Below are 12,642 nucleotides of genomic sequence, written 5' to 3'. Positions count from 1 at the left end.
TCCCATCAGTGGTCTTTCCAAGACCTTAGTAAACCCTCTCCTGATTTGAGGGTGTCTGCTTATTTTAATGATTTATTTGTAAGAAGTGTGTGTGTGTGTGTGCGTATGTGTGTGTACGTACAGGCGTGTGTGTATGTTTGCATGTGTGCATGTGTGTGTGTGCACATACATTTGAGTGCAGGCTCTCGAAAAGTCCAGAAGCATCAGATCCCTGAGGTACAGGTGGTCGTGAGCACCTGATGTGGGTCCCTTGCAAACTCAGTAAGGTCTCCTAGCCACTAAATCATCTTTCCAGCCCCATATTAGAGAAAGCACATCATCCTTGTCTTCCCATTGTTTGGTTTACCATGCTCCTCACCCGTTCCTTCATTTTCCTGCAGTGACGGTGTTTCTTTTTCTGTGTGTCTGAAGGATACCCCATGGTGTAGACACGGCATATTGTCTTTATTCATCCGTCTGTTGAAGGACGTTGAGGCTGATCCTGAATCGCAGTGATGGTGAGCAATACTTCATTTAACATTAGCAGGCAGATATCTCTTGCTTATTTAAAAATATGTTGGAAGTATGTTCTCAAATGAAATGTACCAAGGGTAGAAAGCACTGACTGGATAATTCCTTATGGTTCTTAAAATACACACACACACACACACACACACACACACACACACACACACACACACACTGATTTTAATTTTAATTTTTGTTTTTGTTATTTTGAGACAGGCTTTCTCTGTGTAACAGCCCTAGCTATCCTGGAACTAGCTCTAGTAGATCAGGTTGGCCTCAAACTCACAGAGATCCACCTGCCTCTGCCTCCCAAGTGCTGGGATTAAAGACGTGCGCCACTATAGCTGGCTAAAAATATATATCTTAAGGGGCTGGAGAGATGATTTAGTAACTCAGAGTGCATACCACCCTTAAGGATTGGAGTTCAGTTCTCAGCACCCGTATCAGATGGCTCACAATAGCCTGCAACTCCAGGTCTGGTGCACACGTGCATGAGCACACACACACGCATGAGCACACACAGCGCGCGCACAAGCACACTCACACGTGCACACACACGCACACACGCACGCACACTCACACACGTGCGCAGACACGCACACACGAGCACACACACAGTTAAAAAATAATAAAATAGAACTTATAAAAATGAAAACACACCAGAAAATGACAAGTGCCGGGAGGGTGTCGGAAGTCAGACCCCAGCACTGATTAATGGGTGAGATTAGTGTATGTTATATTTCATCAGTTTTAAAAAGGAAGGAGCTCTGTAATCGCAGACTTTAGGGAATGATCAAGAATGATCACGGAACCCTGTTGGCTCAGCAGCTGTCATGAGTGCACAACAGGACACACGGTGTTCACAGGGAACTCAGGAAGGGAAGGGCACAGGCCGCATGTCTGTGTCACGGCAGTTGGTCTCCATCCCTTCTTCTTGTCTATCGCTACACTTTGTTCTTTCTGCTCCGCTTTTGCAAACCTAAAATTGCTCTCCAAAATAAGGTCTGCTCTTCTTTCTTTTTTTTCTTCACATCCTCAATTCGCTTTTGGCTGAAAGCAGAGTCTGGGTCCTGTCAGCCGCTGTCACGGGATGAGCGAGCCACAGGCTCTTTCCAACGGGCCTGGGAAGGCTCTTATTCTGGGAGAGAGGCTCATCTGAGACTCATCCCCGGTCAGAGAAGCTGCACTTCTCGCCAGGCCTTGAGAGCAGCCGTCCATCATCCTGGCGGGGACTGCACTCGGTGGAGCGCTCCCCGGACAGACGATGGACGGCAGATGCTCGCTGGCCTTGCCTCCTTCAGCAATCTGTCCCCAGGTGGTTGGAACCCGGCCGTGCAGAAACAGGGAGGCAGAGAGGGGGAGTACAGAACCAAAGAAATCTTCCATAACCCGACAACTCTACTGGCTCCAGCATCCTGAGGCCAATTGTTTGTCTGCCAAGTGATGGCAATGATCTTTAGTTCCTTCCCAGCCTGGCCATGCCTTCCAGGCCCATGGCAAACTAAAAGAGGAGGCTCATGGTCAATGTATCTGCCTTCAGAGGAGCTGGCAGAGACCAAAGAGGATGTTTACGCTGTCACACCTCCCACTTGGCCCCTGTGGCTGAGCATGGGCATGCATCTTGACGACCAGCTGAAGTTCCCAGGTGGTGTAAGGGAACTTTGAACCCTGGCCTGAGAGATCTTGTCCCCAAAGGCACTGATTCCTCCCGATTTTAGTTTGCTTATCATTTTAAATAATTCACAATTTTTAAAAGTAATTGCATTTGTAGGCTTTTCAAAAACAATATTTTTAAGGGGGTGAGGATGGTGCACACCTTTAATCCCAGCACTCAGAAAGCAGAGACAGGTGGATCTCTGAGTTCGAGGCCAGCCTAGTCTATAAGAGTGTGTTCCAGAACAGCCAAAACTACACAGAGAAAACCTGTCTCAAAAAACCAAAAATCAAACAAGTAAATAAATTAAAAAATTTCTATTAATTCTTTGGGAATTTCATACAGTGTATTTTGATGCATTTGTGGTTTTAATAATAATCCACACTTGCTTTGAGTAGCTGCTTGAATGGTTTTTAAAGCACTTTATTACAAAAAGCGATCAGTGTTCTGTGCGGAACTCTTAGATCATGCAGACAGGCGAGAAGAAGGAAATTAAGCATGACATCTCAAAGAAGTACAGCTGGAGGTTTTGAAGTAAACCTTCTGGTCCTGTCTCCTCAGTTCTCTCTTCGGTCACTGAACAAACCCTCGTTATTATTCACTGGGTGTCAGTACTGTCCTTGCGCTAGGCAAACAACAGCCAGTGAACCGGGACCTCAGGGAGCTTAGAGAGGATGCATCCGCGAATGTGCCAACAGGTAAGAGTTTGGTTCCAGCTGGCACTGAACACGGTGTCTTAGAAACATTTTTCCATGCAATGCACAAAGAACACTTGCCATGGGATTTAGACATTGTTTCAAAACAGCATCTCCAAGGTTACACGGTGCCAGCTCTGTGAATGGGACATCACTTACTAAGTTAATCTTCTACTAAGTTAATCTTCGGTTGCATACAGACTGCTTCAGGCAAAGCAGGGTCTTTGCACACATTCATGGTTACATCCTTTTCTTTTTTTGTGTGTGTGTGTAGCAAAATATATGTAACACAAAACTTAGAATTTTAGCCATTTTTAGGTGTATGGCCCAGGGGTGCTGGTGTGCTCGTGTTGCTGTGTGACTCTGCCACAGAACTCTTGGAGCTTACAAAGTTGAAATGTCTTTTTAAACACCAGGTCACTCTTCCCCATCCCTCCAGGCCATGGGAACCAGCTTCCTGCTTCCTATGTATGTAGCTGTGACCATTCTAGTCACTGATATAGGTGGAATCAGATGGCACTTGTCTTTTTGTGGGTGGCTTATTGCACTTAGCGTGATGTCCTCAGGGAATCAGATGGTACCTGTCTTTTTGTGGATGGCTTATTGCTCTTAGCCTGACGTCCTCAGGGTCGCTCCGTGCTGCAATTTGTGTCAGCATCCCCTTCCTTAGTAGGACTAAGTGACATTCCACGGGAAGGGCAGCCCACACTACAGCCAAATTCTGCAAACCGAGTACCTAGAAGTGACCTTGGTAGGTGAAACATTGTACTACCAATTGCCCAAGTCTCCTCTAAAACACTGAGGCCCGCTTCCTGTCTTTAGGGTAAGAGTTTTCATCTGCTGCACCTGGCCATTATAAAGTATCATTCTGCACTGAGCATTATAAAGTTGCTTTGGCTGGAGTGGGTGGTGGGTTGTTAGGGGTGGGAGTGGTCTGGGGTCAGAGAATATATGGGTGTATGTGGAAATATGAATGCTCATGTATGTGCTATGAGTACATGTATGCACGTGCATGTAATGCCTATGATGTGGAGGCCAAAAGTCAACTTCTGCTGTCCTTCCTCAGGAACTGTCCGCTCTGTTTTGCTTGTTTGATTATCTTATGGTTTTTCAAGACAGGGTTTCTCTGTGTAGCCTCGGCTGTCCTGGAACTCTCTCTGTATAACAGATTGTCCTTGAACTCAGAAATCCTCCTGCCTCTACCTTCTGAGTGTTGGAATTAAAGATGTGAGCTACCACTGCCAGGATTCCACTTTGTTTTTTGAAATAAAGTCACTCACTGGGACCTGGGACTTGCTGACGCAGCTAGCCCGACTGTCCAGCCATTCTTGGGGATCCTCCTGTCTCCATCTCTGTAGTTCTGGGATTACAGGAGAGGTCCCCCCAACACTGGGTGTTTACAGAGGTGCTAGGGATTGAGCTCAGGTCTTCATGTTTATAAAAGAAGCACTTTAAAGAATCATTTATTTTATTATGCTTTGGGTTTAAGTGCTTGCGTGTATGTCTGTGCACCACATACAGGGCTGGTGTCTGTTGAGGCCAGAAGAGGGCATTGGATCCCCTGGAACTGGAATTATAAGTATATGTGAGCCTCCATGTGGATCCTGGAAACTGAACTTGGGTCCTCTGTAAGAGAAACAGATACTCTTAACCACCAAGGCATCTCTTCAGTCCCCAACAAGCGCTTTATTGACTGACCTATTTTCCAGCTCAATTATAGGATTTTTAAAATAAAAACTGTCTTAGAAATGAAAAATTTAAATTTCATAGAATTTGAAGTATAATTTAAACTTTACAGAAATAAAATACACAGTTTTTCTCTTTTGAGACAGGCTTTCACTACACAGCCTTGGCTGGCCTAGAACTCATTCTGTAGACCAGGCTGGCCTCGAACTCACAGAGATGCACCTGCCTCTGCCTCCTAATGTGTGAGATTAAATGTACGCACCACCATGGCAGGCATTGCAAAGCATTCCCGAGAGAGCAGTGCAAGAAGAACCAAGTCATCTGCTGCTCCTCCCGTCCCCCTCCCTTCTGGATCTGGGTAAACTCTAGCCGTCACAGTCCTTTACCTGTCCTGATTTCAAAGTGCATTTTCCTACCGACCTCTTTCATCGCCAACACACAATTACAGAGCAATCAGAAATGATCGTGACCCACAATCCAGATTCAGAATTCAAGGATTCCAGTGATGTCCTTTCTTTTACCCTAGGGTCCAACTGTAGGACTGTACATTGCGTTTAGTTGGTATGTCTCTTGGGTCATCTTTTATCTGGACCATTATCAATTTTTGATTTATTCTCCAACTTGAAAGGCCCAAAATGGTACCTTGGTTTCATTTCTGACAAAGCCAAATATTTCTTCTGATGTAACCCCCTGCCCTCTCTCGTTTGTTCCTCCGCCCAGCCTGCAGACTGAGCCCAGCTCTAACAAGCACTCCACTAGCTAAATGCCCAGCCTGTCCCTCGCGCACACAGCGCACGGTGTCCTCTGCTGCTGTCCTTGCTCCTCCACCCTCCTGACTTGCCCCCAGCACATCAGCACTCGGGCTTGACTTGTATAAACATTACTCTAAGCCTGAAGAGAGGGACCGAGGGACGACCGCTGCCCTGGCCCCGTCCCCTCAGATCAGCCTCTTGCCAGGGTTTTGAAATAGAACAGTTGTCCACTTCCAGCCAAGACACCCCACCTGCCCTTCCCGGGGCGCACACGCTAATAATTCCTGTTTGGGTTCAGTGTTTCCTGCAGTATAGGCTGCTCCGCCAGCTCCGGTTCTGTTTCCAAGAGGCCACCTGCCGAGTGCCAGAGGTAGCCAGCAGCCCCTGAGGGTGCTATCCATCAGTGTCTGTGGCAGCCAGTCCTGGTGTCCAAGGCTTGATCTGTGTCCAGTCCTGGGAGAGGACCGTGGAGCATGGGAAAGCTCCCAGGGTGCCTGCAGGGGACAGGCTGTGACTTCAACCCCGAACAGTTTAGCACACAGGCCAACCTACCTCGTCCCTTGAACAGGGTTGTGGGGACTTCAGAAAGATAGAAAACTCTGTGCACTCAAAGCCACTGGGGAAAAGAGCTCTATCTACCAGGGCCACCAGAAAACACTGTCAGGGTCCCATTGCTACTTCGTATGCACATTTTTATTGAATTAATTATCACTCTTTCTAGTAGTCATAAAAAGGAAAAGATAAGAAAATAAAACCCCCTATTTCGCTTGGCTTTTTGTATCACATTTTCTCTCCTGTCTTCATTGTTTCTGTTGAGATAAATGTTAAACACACACGGGACAGAGAGATTGCTCAGTGCCCAGTAGTTGAGAGCCCTACATGGCAGCTCACAGACATCTCTATCTCCAGTCCCAGAGGGTCCGATGCTCAGTATTGACTTCTATGGAGATGCACATGGTTCACAGACATACATGCAGACAAAATACTCATATGCACAGGATAAATACCTTTTAATTTGAAAATTATAAAATATAGTTAAATACATAAAGTCAGTGGAAATAGACTTTAAAAAGAATCCCACATACTTACCAATTCTGGTCTCTTCCCCAGACTCAGTTCTGCCTCCTTCCCATGTTATTATGAATACACTTAATGTTTTACATTGTAGTTCATATCTACAAAAGGTGCTTTGTTTGTTTTTAACATCACCGTAATATCATAGCACTCCTAAAGACAGCACAGGTTTCTCCAGACCATGGGAATTCTAGTCAAATGCCCTGTTTTCCCGTAGTTAGTTTTGGTCAAGCTAGCATCTAAGCAAAGTGCACACCTTGCATTTGTTTGCCACAGGTTGTATCTCCTATGTCCCTCGAATTTTGTAAAGGAAAAGCTTCAATAATATTAACTAACAATTTGAGATGGGGTCTGGGGAGTGGCTCCACGGGGAAAGCACTTGTTGCACAGCATGAGGATGTGTGTTTGGATTCCCAGCAGCCATGGAAGAAGCCAGTTTCTGCAGTGTGTGTCTATAAGCCTAGTGCCAAGGAGGGTGGGTTGAGCTGGGTGGAGCCCTGGAGCGCTTCAGCCAGTCTGACCATCAGTGACACACGTACAGGCTCATCTAGAGGCTCTGCCTTTAAGAGAAGGCAGAGTTAGGCTGGCAAGATGGCTTCGTGGTTAAGAGCACCTACCGCTCTTGGAAGACCTGAGCTCGATTCCCAATACCCCAGCACCCATGTGGTGTGGCTCACAACTGCCTCTAACTCCAGCTCTGGGGGATCCCAATGCCCTCTTCTGATCTCTGCAGGCACTGCACACATGTACACACACATACACACACACATGATGGAGGAGAGTCGTCTGTCTATGTGTTACTTTCATTGGTTAATAAAGAAACTGCCTTGGCCCTTTAATAGGACAGAAAATTAGGTAGGTGGAGTAAACAGAACAGAATGCTGGGAGGAAGAAGGCAGGGAGCCAGATGCCAGGTCAGACATGCTGAATCCTTCCTGGTAAGCCACCACCTCGTGGTGCTACACAGATTATTAGAAATGGGTTAAGCAAGATATGAGAGTTAGCCAGTAAGAGAATAGAGCTAATAGGCCAAGCAGTGTTTGAAAGAATACAGTTTCTGTGTAATTATTTTGGGTAAAGCTAGCCGTGCGGGAGCCGGCCACAGCCCGCCACTCCTCATCACTACACACATACACACACTGGAGCTGTAGAAAGTAATTAAATCATAAAGACACAACATTCATGAAGCAGTCAGTGTCTCGTGAAGGGACCAAAGGTCACAGGCATTTGTTCCTTGGCTCTTCTGCGTTCCGTGTGAAGCCATTGTATTCCTCCCCTCAGGAAGATGCAGCAACAAGATGCCATCTTGAAGCTGAGAAGCTCTCATGAGATGTTCAACCTGCTGCCGCCTTGACCTTAGAACCCTCCTTCCTCCAGAGCTGTAGGAAATTAATTCTATGTTTCATAATCTCCCAGTCTCAGGTATTCTGTGGCAGCAGCACAGACTAAGACAATACATGTCTTAATCTCTCTGTGCTCCCCCTCCCTCAGTTTGATCCTTGCGATTTATTTGTGGAAGAAATAAAGTTGTTTGTCCTGAGTTTTATTCTGTTTGGGTTTGATTCTGACATTTTGCAGCTGCATTTTTATAGTTTAGTGTTCCTTTGTTGCCCGTTCTTCCTACAAACCAGCAGTTAAATCACGAATTGTATAAAATCCAAAGACAGCCGTACTGTGGTGCCTATCATTAAATGTGAACTTCCCTTGAGAGAATATTAACTACCTTTCCCATTGCTGTGATCAGACACCCAATACAAAGAAATGGTTAATTTAGCTAATTGTTCTCACAGTCTGAAGGAGTACAATCCATATGTTTGGGGGGGGCGGCTGTCATGGTGACAGGAGATTGAGGCAGCTGGTCACATGACATCCACGGTCACACAGTCAGGAAGCAGAGAGAGATGAATGCATTTGTTCAGTTGGCTTCTCCTTCTTATTCAGCCCATGGAAGGATGTTGTCCATATTTAGGGTGTGTCTTCCATCTCCAAACCCAGTCTAAACACTTGCTCATTGGCATGCCCAGAGGTCTGTTTCTGTGCTGATTCCAAATCACATCTAGTTGGCCATCCAGATTGACTACCATGGGGTTGGAGAGATGGTCATCAGTTAAGGCCACTGGGTGCTTTCCCGGAGGTCCTGTGTTTGATTCCCAGCACCTGCATGGTGGCTCAAAACTAGTAACTCTAGTTCCAGGAGATCAGACCCCCTAGTCTGGCCTCTGCAGGTACAAGGCATACATGCAAGCCAAACACTTATGCACATAAAATAATTTACTAATAATTAAAAGGAAAGATTAACCATCACAGAGGCTTGGGAAAGAGCTAGAAGTGACTGGCTCACGGGAACAGTAGGGATGGGAGTCAACAGACCCAGCTCTGCCCTGGTCTGCGGGGTGAGCGGATCTGAATAAGTACAGTTACTTTGGTAAAAGGGGAAGTGGAGGTGACAGGCAGGAAGTCTCAAAGCTCCTCCATGAAGCCAACTTCGCAGAGGAGCAGCCCTGAGGGTCAATATGGCCCACCCAGCCATCAGGACTGCTGGCTTTCCTGGGACAAGGACACTCTAGCTCTCTGAAGAGCCTCAGTCAGACCCTGGAATGGGCACTGGGTAGCTGGCTCGATTCACAGACTTCTTGTGGAATTTAGATCCACCTGACCTCTGGTCACATTTATTGACCATCTGTCCTTAGATCCCCTGCTGAATGGTGGTCTGTCTTCAGTAACACCAAAGACAACCAGGCAGAGGGTCTAAAACACACCACAGGGCTTAAAATAAGTTCCTACCCCCATGCCCCCACCTTGTTCCTCTTCTGTTCCTCTCTCCTCCAGTGTTTGGGGTTTGTTTCCCTCTTTAAAAATCAGTTTTGTAATTTTTTCCAGTTCGCTAGGGGGTGCTACTCCGTAACAAAACCCACAGGGCCCCGGCCTCGGGCTTGCAAGGGCCATCCTCTCCTTGGGAGCTGCAGAACACCCTGTTTCTTACTGCAGGGTCGTCTTTATTAAGACACAGAGGAGGGGCTCAGGAGACCCGGGTTCAAACCCACATCTGCTATCCTAGCCTGCAAGACCTCATTTCATCCCTGGCTGGGCTAGGAGAGGTTTGACCTGGAGCAGTACTTGGGACTTGTGCTGTAAATCCTGACTCCGAGCTTCCCTCAGAATGACACCAAAGCAGAGTAGTAATGCTGCTCTTGGCACAGAGCCTGGGGAAGCAAGCACTGGGCAGTCTCATCAGTATTGCTGTTGGTGAGATAAACTGGACACAGATAACTGTTTCTGTTCTAAGTCCAGGGCAAGACTTGAGAATGGCTTTCTCTATGGGGAGACATTATAATTTCCACAATAAAGCAGCCTCCACTCCCTCCAGGTGACACAGACCTTACTGGTTGATCTCTACAAGGTGGCGTGGATGCTCTGTTTATCAGGTAACCATGACAACTTCTTAGGATACGGGGGGGGGGCAGGGAGTTAAGCTTTAAGGTAAAGTAATCTGAAGAGCCTTGAGCAGAAGAGACACAAGCCCACACTAGACACACTGGAGGGAAACTGACTCAGTTGGAGTTAGGAGAGGTCTTCAAAGGACAAAAAGAAAAGACAACTTATATACAAAGGAAACCAGACTTTCAGCAATACAGGCTGGAAGAGTATTTTATAATCTCATAAATATAACCTTCCATGATAGCTTGATGTGCTAAAGGGAAATGCCTAGCCCTCAGCAGGTGCAATGTCTCAAATACAAGGTAGGGGAATACGGACCAAGAGAGCTGTCACCGCCCCGTGTTGGAGAGAGGCGGAAGGACAACCCACACAGAAGAGAAGCACAGGCCAGGAGGGAAGGCTAACTGCTTTTGGTTTAATTTTGTCTTGTTAAGATGGGGTCTCATGCAGCCTAGGTTGGTCTCAGAAGGGTCAGAGAGAAGAAAGGGATAAAAGGCAATGTGCTGGAAGCTGGAAGAGAGAAGTCATAGACAGTTCAGAAAGTTCCAGAAGCTGGGAGGGCAAGGCAATGGGTCCTTGGCAAATGCTTCCTAAAGAAATGTGGCCCTTAGGTTAGCTCAGGCTGACCTATTTTGAACTCTGACTTCCAGAACTGTGTTGATTTGAATGGCCAGGTCTATAGTTCTTAGTTACAGCAGCTAAAAGGACACACATACATACCTAAGGATGGGACATGGGGACGGTGGGAAATACAGAAGCCTTATCTTTCCTAGTACCAATGTCCTGGGTTTGTCTACTTTTGAAATGACATAAGAGAAAATGTCCGTTCTTTTGGTGTAACCTATTGCTACTGGGGTACTTGGTGATTCACAAGCTTAATGCCCGATCAAAGGATAGAGACCACTTCATCCTAACCTGGGTTGGAAGAGAACCCACTGCTGTTGACTGTAAACAGCAACAGGAACATAAAACCAGAGGTATTTGCTCTTGATCATGTTAAACCATTTCCTTACATTTTTAACTTTTAGGGCCATTAAAGACAAATTTTATTGAGTAAAAGTATCTAATGAAGGAAGGAGGGCTGGCTCAGCACTTAAGAAGGTTTGCTGCTCTTCCGGAGGACCCGAATTCAGTTCCCAGCGCACTCAAGTAAGGGTGCTCACAACTGCCTGTAACTTCAGCTCGCCAGGGAGTCTGACTACCTTTTCTGACCTCTGTGGACATATATATATGATATATCTATGTGTGTATATATATAAGATATATCTATGTGTGTATATATATATATAAGATATATCTATATGTGTGTATATATATATCAGGATATATATCAGGATATATATCAGGATACACACACACACGCACATATATGTGTTTGTTCAGAGGGAAGACAGTGAATCAACATAAAAATAATCTGCCTTCCTGCCTCATCTCCAGCCAGTAGATTATACAAGGGGGTGGGATGGACCCAAAGGCTGTCAATCACCCTAGAGCTCAATCCTTTGTTTCAGGTCAGGTGAGACTTGTGATGTCTGAGCCTCTCTGGTCATCCTCTCTCGTACTCTTCCCGTTCTGTGGCAGTCTGGGTTCAGACTTATTGAAGTGCTGAGTCTAGTTAGTGTTAGTCTGTGTCAACCCTGTGCTCTGTGGGGCGCCAGGTTTGGAAGGGGTTAGCTCAGAACAAAGCATCAACAGTGTGTGCATGGTAAGCTATTAATAACATGCACGTGCTGATTCTTTTTAACAACACGAAGCGCAGTCATGTCTTTAGGGTGCAGAACAGGAAACTGCCCCTATCAATAGAGTCTAGGTGATGAGATGCACCAGAGTATGGGAAGAGTATGTGGAAGCAAGATTCAGGCAGAGCAACTTTCGTGTGCAAGGGACCTGTGGGTAGAAGAGGCAAGTTAACGTTGAGGCATGGAAGCGTGTTTGCACGGCAGATAGTGGGTGGGCATTGTGTGGAAGGGAGGCAGCCGAGGGTGAAGAGTGGAGGGCTTTGGATCCTACACATGTGCTTTGAGTTTATCCTGCACATAGTGAAAAAACATGGTAGGACCGTGAGCAACAGGGAGGCAGACCACTGTAGTACCAATGGCTGTGATCCAGTCCTGGTGCTCATCTGATCATTTTACACACCTCCCCTGGAGGCTTCTAGAAAGAACTTCCAAGCAGCAGCAGGTGATAGGGGCCACTGGAGGTTTTCAGCAACAGGGAGATCTGGCTAGATCAGCTCTGTAGACAGATTCCCCCAGTGACACAGCAGAAAAGAGAGGACATCAAGATCAGGGCCATGAGGGTCGGGGGTGGGGCATCAATTCTGGCATGAAGTTATGTGGGCCTGAACTTGGTGGCCCCATGGCGGCCAGAGGAGGAGATGGCTGAGAGAGATTTGAATGGAGTGGAAAGACGGAGCTGCCCAAGGACAGATCGCAGATGGCAAGAGCAATGTATGGAGATGAAAGGATAGGAACAGGAAGGCTCAGAATGAAGGTTCCTGCGCTGCAAGCAAGGTCACCTTTCTGAGTGGCATCTCAGCCTGGCTGAGATGAAGGGCTGCCGGTACCCTTTGTTCAGGAAACTGAGAAGCCTCTCTAAAATCACTGGGTTCCTTCTCTCAGCCCTTCCCCACAAGAGGCCTGAGCTGCCTCCATCCTAGACAGCCCTGTTGTGAGGACTGGGGATGGAGGACGGACAGGTGGTGGGTACCAGTTGGTGGGTGACAGTTGGAAGATGGGTGTGAGAACCACTTTAGCAGGAAGCTGCTTTCCAGATAAGCAGAGACCCAGGCCAACTGGAGTCCTGGGCATCAAAGGGTTCTGGGCTGCTGCAGGCT

Source organism: Microtus pennsylvanicus, chromosome 14, assembly GCF_037038515.1.
Source record: "Microtus pennsylvanicus isolate mMicPen1 chromosome 14, mMicPen1.hap1, whole genome shotgun sequence".
Lineage (NCBI taxonomy): Eukaryota > Metazoa > Chordata > Mammalia > Rodentia > Cricetidae > Microtus > Microtus pennsylvanicus.
The sequence above is the reverse complement of the archived record's forward strand: the minus strand, read 5'-3'. Positions refer to the sequence as shown.